The sequence below is a fragment of the Euprymna scolopes genome, chromosome 44 (assembly GCF_053919585.1).
Source record: "Euprymna scolopes isolate OS-2025 chromosome 44, ASM5391958v1, whole genome shotgun sequence".
Lineage (NCBI taxonomy): Eukaryota > Metazoa > Mollusca > Cephalopoda > Sepiida > Sepiolidae > Euprymna > Euprymna scolopes.
The window spans coordinates 9610788-9623186 of record NC_136525.1 but is presented as its reverse complement, the minus strand read 5'-3'; positions in this window follow the sequence as shown (position 1 = coordinate 9623186).

Below are 12399 nucleotides of genomic sequence, written 5' to 3'. Positions count from 1 at the left end.
CAAGTATGTCCAAGGATGGAATACTGCTGCCATATCTGGGCAGGGGCTGCTAAAAACAGCCTATCCTGCCTTGACAGAGTACAAAATAGACTTTGTGGCTTAGTGGGGGATGCCCTTTTCTCTACCCTACAACTTCTCTCCCACAGAAGAGACATTGCGAGCCTATCCTTGTTTTATCATTATTTCCATGGCAGGTGCTCGTCTGAACTCCAATATGTGGTCCCCCCTCGCCAATCTTTCACGAAAAACACCCGTCTAGCTGAATCCACTGTGAAAAATTTTTCCCACTCTTTATCTGTGCCTAAATCAAAATGTAGATTCCATGAACAAAGCTTCTTTCTTAGAACTGCACGCCTATGGAACTCTGTTCCGTCTGCCTGCTTCCCACCTGACTACAACCTGGATGTCTTCAAGTCCAAAGTTAACAAATTCCTAATGAACCGCCTCCTTAAGTAAACACTTCATTAAATCTCCACACTAACGTACTGTACTTGCAATAACCCTTATCCCTGAGTGGCTTCCGGGCCTTGATAAGTCGTGACCACCGTGTAAAAAATTTTTCGACTCAAACCTATTAAAAAGCTTGCCCTGACCCTGAATACCTTTTATGTAAAATTTCAAATGCTTAGATAAGAAATTGGCTGGATAATTTAGTAGAGACCGCAAAGGTCCAAATTTTTTTACATTTGACCCCAATTTTGACCCCTTAACAGTTATTGTTTTGAACTCAAATTGAATTAAAAAGTTTGATCCATGTCCAAGTAACCTACATCTAAAATTTCAAGTGTTTAGACCCAAAATTGTCGGAGGAGTTTGGTAGAGTTTTCAAAGGTCAAATCCTTGAATTTTGACTCCTTGACATCCAAATTTCTGGCCAGAAACTGAATTAAAAGATTTTTCCACATGTCATTACCCCTTTTGTTAAATATTGAGCCTGTAGACTGAAAATTGACAGAGTTATTGCGTAGGGAAATGTACACACACAGACAATTTCACTTTTATAGATATACTAGCATTTCAGCCCGGCGTTGTCCGGGTGTTTGGAGGTGTATGTTGAGCAAAAAAAAAAAAAACAACAAAAAAAAATGGTCAATTTTTTTAACTTTGACCCCAATTATGACCCCTTAACATTTATTGTTTAGTGTTCAAATCAAGTTATTAAGTTAGATCCACGTCCAAGGAACCTATATCTAAAATTTCAAGTGTTTAGACACAAAATTGTCGGAGGAGTTTGGTAGAGTTCTCAAAGGTCAAATCGTTGAACTTTGACCCCTAAACAGACAAATTTCTGGCCGAAAACCGATTACAAAGATTTTTCCAAATCTCAGTACCCTGTATATCAAATTTCGAGTCTGTAGACTTAAAATTGACAGAGTTATTGCATAGGGAAATGTACACAGACACATACACACAGACACACACAGACACGTTCACTTTTATAGATATATAGATAGATTTCTTTATTTCTATAAAATGGTATGTTTTACAGTTTCAGTTACCTTGGTTTCTTTTATTTCTGTTGCTGTTTCTTTGTGGTTGATTAGTGTCCAAAGTTTTTTTGTTTTTTTTTTAACTTGGGAGTGACCAGTTATGAAGGCCCGAAGATTATCGAGTATAAGGGCTAATGAATGTAAGGTTGTAGCGTAATAATTGTTAATAGTGTAGATTGGGTAAAATTTGATTATTTATAGGGACGGCTCAACAAGAATTTGTTTACATTGGATTTGAAGGCCACTATGTTGTATTCAACTGGGAAGCAGGCCAGTGGAACAGTGTTCCACATGCAGGCAGTTCTGGTAAAGAAGCTTTGTTCATGGAATCTGCATTTAGATTTAAGCACAATTAGACAGTGGAGGAAATCGTATATAGTGGTTGTAGCTAGTTGAGTGTTTTTGTGAAAGTTTAGCAAAGGGGAACTATAGATTGGGGTTCAGTTGAGCACTTTCCATGAAAATAACGATAGAGCGGTGAGAGGCTCGCAACGTCTCTTCTGAGGTTGCAGGGAAGAAAAAAGGATATGACCTAGTAGGTTTTGAAACCGGTTTTGAACTTCATCAAAGCAGGGTAGGATGCACCGAGCAGCTCTTGCTCAGATATAGCGACAGTGTTCTATTTCAGGGCGTACCTGGCTCTTATACAGATAGAGAATTTCATCGGTAGTGAGATACCTTCTGGAGCGGTAGAATGATCCAAACATTTTTCTAGTAATCTTGGCAACAGATTCTATGTATGTGTTCCATTTCAGATCAGGAATGATGCTTCCGGATTTGAGGATTTTCTTTAAGATGTTAACTGTTTTTATCATTGCTGTTCGTTGTAGAGTCACGGTCTTCCCTTTAATTCCAATTTCCCCTAGTCTTTTTGCAGTTTTTTTTTTTGGGGGGGGGGTCTTCATATTCCTTATCTTTTTCTTCATATTCCTTATCTTTTTCAGTTCCCTGATAAGCTCCGTGTATTTGCTTCGTTTTTCTGTGTCTTTCATCTTTAACTTATGGTTCGATGGGACAGGAATATTGGCTGTTAATTGTGATGACATCCAGCCTTCCTGCTTGGATGAGTCTAACTGTTTGGTACCTCCATGTCCCGGAGGATGTCGTGGTTTTCGTTTTTCAGTACTCTCTCTGGTTTATATCTGCACCATTTATCTGCTTTCCAAAACACAGTCGTGTATGTTCTTATTATGTGGTCTATTGTTTCGTCTCTTTGTCCACCAAGTCTACATTTACTGTATTCCTGTGTTTTATCGATTTCAGCTTTAATGTTGTTAGCTATCAGTAGAGATTCTGTTTCTCTGTATATGTATACTTTTTTTAGCCATGTCCAGGTGTTGTCCTGGGTCTCATCTCATGTCATTCTTATCAATTGTTCACGTAGCATTTTCTCTCCGTACTTTTCTTGTCTTTTTATTTCTGCTTTCATTGCTTCCTGTATTGCCCTTCATGTCGGTGTTTATCGCTATGGTGATCAATCTTTACGTTCGAAATTTATTATTACTAGGAGGACCTGTGGAAATTCATATATAATATATTGCTCTTTTTAATGGAGGCCCCGCAATATTATTGTAGTGCTGTTGTTTAAACTGTACAGATATTTAAGTAATCTGGTTAATGTCGTATCAGAATATATCTCGTTATTACGGTTTATCTAAAATATAGGAATCTGTAACATATTTCCATTGTAAGAATGCCCGGCGCAAACGGAAACTCAAAATATCATTATACCATCTTTAGACAGAACAGATACTACACTTGGATCCTAACCAGAAGACCAAGAAGGCATGTTTTAGTTTCATGTACGGCCCAAAAGTTAACTATTATGACATCCGGTCTTCTTGCTTGGATGAGTTTATCCGTTTGTATATCTACGTCCTATAGGATTTAGTTACTTTCATTTTCCAGTACTGCCGCCGGCTTGTACTTGTACCATTTGTCTCTGTGTTACAGAAGCAGTTGTTTGCCAATGTACTATCTTCGTCACTTGATTGTGTGGGTTATTGTTTCGTCTCTTTGCCCGCAGGGTCTGCATTTGCTGTTTTCTTGCCTCTCGTCGATCCTTGCTTTGATGTGGTTGGTTCTAATTGCGTTATCTTGCACAGCTGTAATTAGTGATTCAGTTTCCCTGTTAAGGTTTCCTTTTTGTAGCCATTTCCTAGTGTTTTCGTTAGTCTCATCTTTTGTAATCCTTATGAATTGTTCATGTATCTGTTTCTCTTCCCATTTTTTTTTCTTGTCTTATTCCTCGTCTCTTTTCCTATCTTGTTTGTTTCTTTAGTGTCTTTTGCATCAGTAATTATTCTTTCGGCGTTCTGCATTATGTATTTTTCTAATCCTCTTTTTGTGTTATTTACACGGTCTTCTATACAGACCAGCCCTCTTCCTTCATCTTTACTTTTCACATATAGTCGGTCAGTATCATCCTTTGGGTGTAGTGCATCGTGTCATGAGTTTCCTGGTCTTCTGGTCGAGATTCCTCAGTTCTTCTTCAGTTCAGCTTATAAACGGTCTAGAGTAGATTACTAGTGACACTGCCCACATGTTTATTCCTTTAATTAGGTTTCTACTATATAATTAAGTTTCGAAGAGTTTTCTTGTTCTTCTAAGGTATTCCTTTCCAATTTTCTCTTTTAAAAAAATAATAAACAAACACAGTAATGTTAATCTAAACATGAATTCCGGAATTAAATAATATCCGTTATAGTCATTACGATTGCACAACATAAATGCAAATAGAAAAAGTCAAAATATAAATTAACGACAGAAAATATAAGTGTATTTTAGATGCGGCAAACTTTAAATTAAAATCTGTATTCTATTTTAATAGTAGACTTGGCAACTATCGATTATGGTCAGTATCATCCTTCGGGCGTAGTGCATTGTGCATCACAATGAGTTTCCTGATCTTCTGGTCAAGATTCTTCAGTTCTTCTTTGGTCCAACTTATAAACGGTCCAGAGTATCTTATTAATGACACCATTTAGTTTGGTTTCGAGGAGTTTTCTTGTTCTTCTAATGTATTCCTTTCCTATTTTCTCTTTTATTTCCGTTGCTTTGATGGCGTCTGCTTCTAGCACTCACAATATTTGTAGTTATCATGTTCACCTAGTGTCCTCATTTCTGTTTGATTGGGCGGTATTATATCTTGTTGCTTCCAATTTTCTTCTCCCCATGGTCAACAGTATGCACTCTACTATACCAAATTCCATTTGGATATGCTGGCTAAAGAGTCTGGTCGTATTCATCCGTGTTTCTAGTTCTGTCTTTGTTTTTGCAAACAGTTTCAGGTCATCCATGTACATTAGGTGCTTCATTCTTCTTTCTGTGTTAGTGAACTTGTATCCGACTGGGAATTTTCTTAGTATATTGTTCATCATGACTATAACAAAGTAGTTTTGTGTTGTCCATCAGCTGTCAGTTCAAGTCTCCATTCTATCAAATTGCTTATCTTACCTTGGTATTTTGTACATTCTCAGGTATTCTATTATTCATGCTTGCGGGAGTCTGTCATATACTGTCTTATAGTCTATCCATGCCATGGCTAAATTTTTTGTTCAACTTTTGACCTCCTTCAGAATCGTTTGGTCTATGCATAATAGGTTATGTGTCCTCTTTTTACTTTGTGGCATCCGTTCTGTTCCTCTGAGAGTAGATCGCAGTTATTATTATTATTATCATTAATATTATTATTATTATTATTATTATTATTATTATTATTATTATTATTATTGGCTCACATGGAGCTTTCACACAAGTCAGCAAACGATCTGATTGGAAACCTGTGGTATTCTCTGGAAGCTGAGTGACAACAAGTCTCCCCAGACGTCCAGACCTCTCCACCCCCTTCGATAGCATTTGCAAAGAAATTTGCATCATCGCAACAGCCGCTTACCATTGATTTCTCGCTGGTAGTGGCCATTGGTTTATGCTGGAATTTGAGTGGCACTCAGCCTCCCCAAGGTCCCAATTCTCCTTGCGCTTGTCCAGCCGAGGTCTGGTTGGCGCTCGCTCCTCAGTCTTTCAGTCCTTATTGACCCTTCTCGGCCTTTTGGTATCATTTTTTTTGGGGGGGGGGATCGGTGATGAAACAATGGGGGGAGTGCATGTTGGGGGGTGTAGAACTTGTAAATATGCAGTTTCGGTGTTCTCATTCCCTGTAACGCTTATTCGTTATATTGTCTTGTATTATTCTCCGCATTCAAGGGTTTTCCTTAATATTTCTGCCGTTTTCATTATCGTTAGTCGTACTTTTGCAGTTATTCCTCTGATTCCAATTTCTGACATTTTTTTTTTCGAAGTTTTTTGACATTGTTTCTAGTGCTCCTACTATTATCGGTACTATTTTGATTTTCTTCATCATCCAAATCCCTTTTAACTCTCTGGCTAGCTCTGTGTATTTGCTTCGTTTCTCCTTTTCTTTCATACTCACCCTGTGATCAGCTGCAAAGTCCACGATTAGACAGGATTTTTCTTTCTTGTTAATTATTACGACATCTGGTCTTCTTGCTTGGATGGGTTTGTCCGTCTGTATGTCCATGTCCCATATTATTATTATTATTATTATTATTATTATTATTAATATTATTATCATTATTAATATTATTATCATTATTATTATCGTTGTTATTATTATTATTATTGTTAATGTTATTATTGTTATTATTATTATTATTATTATTGTCATTATTATTGTTATTATTATTATTGTTGTTGTTATTATTATTATTATTATTGTTATTATTATTATTATTGTTGTTATTATTATTATTTATTATTATTATTACTGTTGTTGTTCTTATTATTGTTATCATTATTATTATTGTTATTGTTATTATTATTATTGTTATTATTATTATTATTATTATTATTATTATTATTATTATTATTATTATTATTATTGGCTCACATGGAGCTTTCACACAAGTCAACAAACGATCTGATTGGAAACCTGTGGTGTTCTCTGGAAGCTGAGTGACAACAAGTCTCCCTAGCTCTCTCCACCTCCTTCGATAGCATTTGCAAATAAATCTGCGTCATCGCAACAGCCTCATACCATTGATTTCTCGCTGGTAGTGGCCATCGGTTTATACTGGAATTTGAGTGGCATAAGTCTCCCCACGATCCCAGTTCTCTTTCCGCTTGTCCAGCGGAGGTCTGGCCAGAGCTCTCTCCTCAGTCTTTCCATCCTCCTTGACCCTTCTCGGCTCTTTGGTATCACTTTTCTATTGGGGGAGGGAACAGTGATGAGACAATGGGGGGATGCATGATGGTGGTGTAGAACTTGTAGATATGCAGCTTCTGTGTTCTTCATTCCCTGTAACGCTTATTCGTTATATTGTCTTCTTGTATTATTCTCCGCATTCAAGGGTTTTCCTTAATATTTCCGTCATTTTCATTATCGTTAGTCGTTGTATTTTTGCAGCCATTCTCGGCTCTTTGGCATCACTTTTCTATTGGGAGGAACTGTGATAAGACAATTATTATTATTATTATTATTATTATTATTATTATTATTATTATTATTATTATTATTATTACTGTTATCATTTTTATTATTACCATTATTAGTATTCTTCTTCTTCTTCTTCTTCTTCTTCTTCTTATTATTATTATTATTATTATTATTATTATTATTATTATTATTATTATTCGGTCCACAATGATGCATTATGGATTCCACTTGACACGAACACATGCTTGAAGGCCGATTTCGCATAAATCTTTGTCTTGATTTCGGGCCAACCTTATTATCGTTCTTTCTCTCGGCCGTTTTTCTTTTTAAATGGAAATCGATCATGACAAGACATGAAAACAATTGATGTAAAGAGTTCAGGGGGAAAAAGGTGAACAGATTCCGACACAAGGAAACAGAAATACTTCCCTCTTTATCAGAAGGAATCTTCATAGAACTAAGGACTAAACGACAAAAAAAGTGCTCGACTGAACTCCAATCTATGGTTTTCCCCTTGCCAAATTTTCACAAAAAAAAATAACACAACAACCACTAAATATCAGTTTCCCCACTCTCTATCTGTGCCTAAATCTAAACACAGATTCCATAAACAAAGCTTCTTTCCCAAAACTGCTCGCATATGGAATGCTGTTGTGCTGGCCTGCTTCCCGGTTGAATACAACATAGTCGTCTTCAAATTCAATGTAAAGGAGTTCTTGTTGAGCCATTCCCATAGTTAATCAAATTCTACACAAGTTACACCATTAACGATTACTATAATACAACCCTTATATATAACCCTTATCTTCGAGTGGCCTTCAGGCCTTGATAAGTGGTGACTCCTTAGTAAAAAAATTAAAGGGGACAAAAATTACACTTCTTGACCTATGCTACATGCCAAAATAATTTGAGCAATCATCATCATCATCATCATCATCATCATCATCATCATCATCATCATCAGTGGCATCAGCACCAACAGCAGCCTATGTATATTTTTTAAATATCTTAGACATAAAAAGAAGTTTTAAAAATAGGCTTACAGTACAACTAACCCTAGGTTCGAGGATGGTCTTCAGTCGCGTTAGGATAAGCTTATATATATATATATATATATATATATATATATATATATATATATATATATATATGAGAAAAATAGAAAAACCGAATGAAATTATTAAAATAATCAACGTTTCGTCCCTATTTCAGAGGACATCTTCAGAATATTGAAGTAAAAATGCAAGAAAAGAAAAAAATCATAGACCCTACGAAAAAGAGAACAGTTTTTGAATCCTAACCATGTCGGGAAGGATAAACATATGTGTGCGTATGGGAAGGTTGGGTTGTTCAATGTATATATATACAATTTTAAAAAATGCGTTAAATAAATATGTACACTTTTTTTTCTCTAAACTTATTCATTTTGTTGAAATATTTAAGGAAAAACGGTTAAGCAGGATCTGTTTTGATATTTTGTTCTTTGATTCTTATTTTCCCTATGTCAGGGATAAATGGTAGAAGCCCTTTCTTTGCGTAATAGTATTAGTGTTTAATATTAGTGCTGATTCTAAAAGTCTTCTTTTAGCTCTATCTATCATGTATTTTATAATTTTCGCATGATCTAAATTAAATGAGTGATCGTGCTCTGCACAATGGCAAAAGAGTGCATTTAGGGCGTTACCATTCTTTATATCTCTTCTGTGTTCGTAAAGTCTTAGTTTCAATTTACGCTGTGTCTCACCTATGTATGCTTGTTGGCATTTGTTACATGGGATGGAATATATACCGGCGTCGGATGTGAGGGTTTTGGGAGAGTGCTTGGTAGTTTTTAATGTCTGTTTTATTGTTGCGGAAGTCGTTTGTATCAAGTGAAAACCAAGTCTATTAAGAGTGTCGTAGATTTTTGTATTTTTAGTGTGGGTGGGAATGAAAAGATGTCTGTTTAATAGTGAGGTATTTGTTTTATTTTTCTGTCTGTTTATATTATAGTGTATTTTCGTAGCTTTTTTCTTTGCGTAAGAAATGAAATAGGATGGGTACTGTAGTTTTTTTCTTAAACATTCGTAATGTATTGAAATTCATCATTAAGATATTGGGGGCTGCATATTCTAAAGGCACGCAAGAAAAAACCCAATAATCATGCCAGTCTTTATTTTATCATTGTGGTGCGAGTAGTAGTGAATATAATCGTTTTTGTGTGTGGTCTTTCTATGTACTTTGAAACTCAGATCGGTTTCTGATCTAATGAGGAGTATGTCTAGAAAAGCTAGGGAGTTGTCTTGTTCGGATTCATGTGTAAATTTTATAGATGATTCTACTGAATTTAATTTATTTCTAATTTGTTCTATTTGTGCGTTTTTAGGGAGAAAAATAAGAATGTCATCTATATATCTAAAATATGTGGAGTTGTTAGGAAGTCTGTGTTTAAAAGAGTTGGTTTCTAAGAATTCTAAGAATAAGCAGGCTAGTACACCACTACTAAGGGGGTTACCCATAGGGAGTCCAAATTTCTATCTGTAGTAAGAATTATTAAACTGAAAGTATGTTCTATTGGTGATGAGTTTTATGATTTGTATTAGTGTATCTGAGGAAAAGGGTAGGTCGGCTTTAATTTTGATTAGGTGCTTTTGAAGAAGATTGAGGCATTTTTTGATTGGAATATTGGTGTAGAGGGAAATTATGTCTAAACTATGCATGGTTTTATTTTGTATGTCCATATTTTTTATTCTATTTAGGGGTCACCAGAGTTTTTGATATGTGAAGTGCTGATGGTGCCCATTAGGAATCTAGGAAAACTCGTCCCGGGAAATGCGGTCTCGTTTATGAACATAATAAACGCTTTAAAATAAGTGAAACCACTAAGAACTTAGCCAGTTAGGTAGAAAACGGACACTTAGAAAATCGATTTTATTTAAAAAAAAAAACAACAAAAAACATTAAACAAGTAAAAATATTTTTTTTAAAAATATTATGGGGGGGGGGCTATAGTCTATTTTAAAAAAACAATATCTCCTTCCAGAACGATCATAAAATGTGTTTTCAATCGATATTCATTCAATAAGAGACCAGTTTTCCTACCTAGCGAAAGGAGACGAGTTTTCCGGAGACGAGTTTTCCGGAGACGAGTTTTCCGGAGACGAGTTTTCCGGAGACGAGTTTTCCGGGCACCGCCCATTAGTGGAGTTAAGATTTGGGCAATAGCTCGTGCTAATTTATGGGTGACGCTTCCGATGTTAGATACTATAGGTCTCATAGGGACGTTTTCTTTATGTATTTTGGGGAGGCCGTATAATATAGGAATAGTGGGGTGGTATTCTATGTTATTTATCCACTTTTTATCATTTCCGATAAGTTTTTTTTTTACGGATTTATTAAAAGTTTCGAAATCTTTTTGTACTGATTTTAAATCTATCGGAATATATGTATCTCCGTCTGCCAATAGTGTGTGCATTTTCTTTAGATATATGTCTTTATTATAACTATACCACCTCCTTTATCGGCTTGTGAAATGATAATGTCTTTATTATTTGTTAAAAGTTTTAGGGCATCAATGTATCTCTTTGGTAATGCTAATTCTTGAGGTTGGGTAGTTGTTAAAGCTATTAACCCTTGTATGAAGCCCTTAGTAAAATCCGAGTCATCTTGTCTATAATTTTTTAGGGTTGTGTTAGTGGTGATTTTCGAATGTTTGCCAGTAGCGAATTCAAGACCGAAACTGAGAGCTTCAGTTTCGATGTCCGAGAGTGGTTTTGAAGTAAGGTTTAGAATAAGGTCCGGACGTCCTAAAGTTTTCCATTTGCTGTTTTTTATCAATTGAGCAAGTTTGTTTTCCAGTTTAAAAGTGTGGCGCGTGTTAAATTTTTTGATAGATCTGTTAACGTCCTTAGTTGATCTGGGTGTTTTCTTGTAATTTTGTTGATATTCAGTAATTAATGTCCTGGCTTTTCGAACACAGAAGAGATATAAGGAATGGTAACGCCCTAAATGCACTCTTTTGCCATTGTGCGGAACACGATCATTCATTTAATTTAGATCATGCGAAAATTATAAAATACGTGATAGATAGAGCTAAAAGAAGACTTTTAGAATCAGCACTAATATTAAACACTAATACTATTACACAAAGAAAGGGCTTCTACCATTTATCCCTGACATAGGGAAAATAATAATCAAAGAACAAAATATCAAAACAGATCCTGGCTAACCGTTTTTCCTTAAATATTTCAACAAAATGAATAAGTTTAGAGAAAAAAAAGTGTACATATTTATTTAACGCATTTTTAAAAGTGTATATATAGACATTGAACAACCCAACGTTCCCATACGCACACATATGTTTATCCTTCCCGACATGGTTAGAATTCAAAAACTGTTCTCTTTTTCGTATGATCTATGACTTTTTCTTTTCTTGCATTTTTACTTCAATATCCTGAAGATGTCCTCTGAAATGAGGACGAAACGTTGATTATTTTAATAATTTCATTCGGTTTTTCTATTTTTCTCAAAACATAACGTCAACCACTGCTGGTATTTTTATTTTTATTTTTTTATACACACACACACACACACACACACACACACACACACACACACACACACACACACATATATATATATATATATATATATATATATATAGAGAGAGAGAGAGAGAGAGAGAGAGAGAGGGGAGGGAGGGAGAAACTAGCAGGGAGACCCGATGTTGTCCGGCATTTACTGATGATCAGTGAATGTTTCGCCCTCTCGTATTTTATTAAGATTAGTGAAATTGTGCATTAAACAAAAGTATTAATTTCGAACGTGCCCCTGTCATATCAAAGAACCTACTGTTGATTTTATATGCCGGGCCTTTCTGCTTGTGTGGCAATAAAACCTCACCAAATGAACTTGTAATGTTAGGCTGTGTAAGGTGTTTACTTTGGTCAGCATCGCATGTTCCTCCTTTCATCGAATTGTTTCGATTATCGATTATCGATTATCGATACTCATCGAACACATTCCGACACAAAACCTATCTAAGAACACTGCCAGACACATAATGTACCTTCGTTTGAAATTTAATAAAAGTCGGTCCAGCCGTTTTCGAGTCCGTAGGAATCTCTCTCTCTCTCTCTCTCTCTCTCTCTCTCTCTCTCTCTCTCTCTCTCTCTCTTTTCCAAACACACGCGCACGCGCAAACAAAATTCCCTTTACATGTGTGTGTGCGTGTGTGTATGCATGTATGTGTGCTACATATATGTGTGTGTGTGTGTGTGTGTGTGTGTGTGTGTGTGTGTGTGTGTGTGTGTGTGTGTGTGTGTGTGTGTGTGTGTTTTAAGTTTTCATTTTTTTACCGCTCCAGTCTTCTTAGTCGTTCCATCGTTGGTCCATTTACAACAAACAACAAAAAAAAAATGTAAAATATAATGTCAATTACGTGACCAGACTGTCTGTGACCTTTGTGTCTCGGCG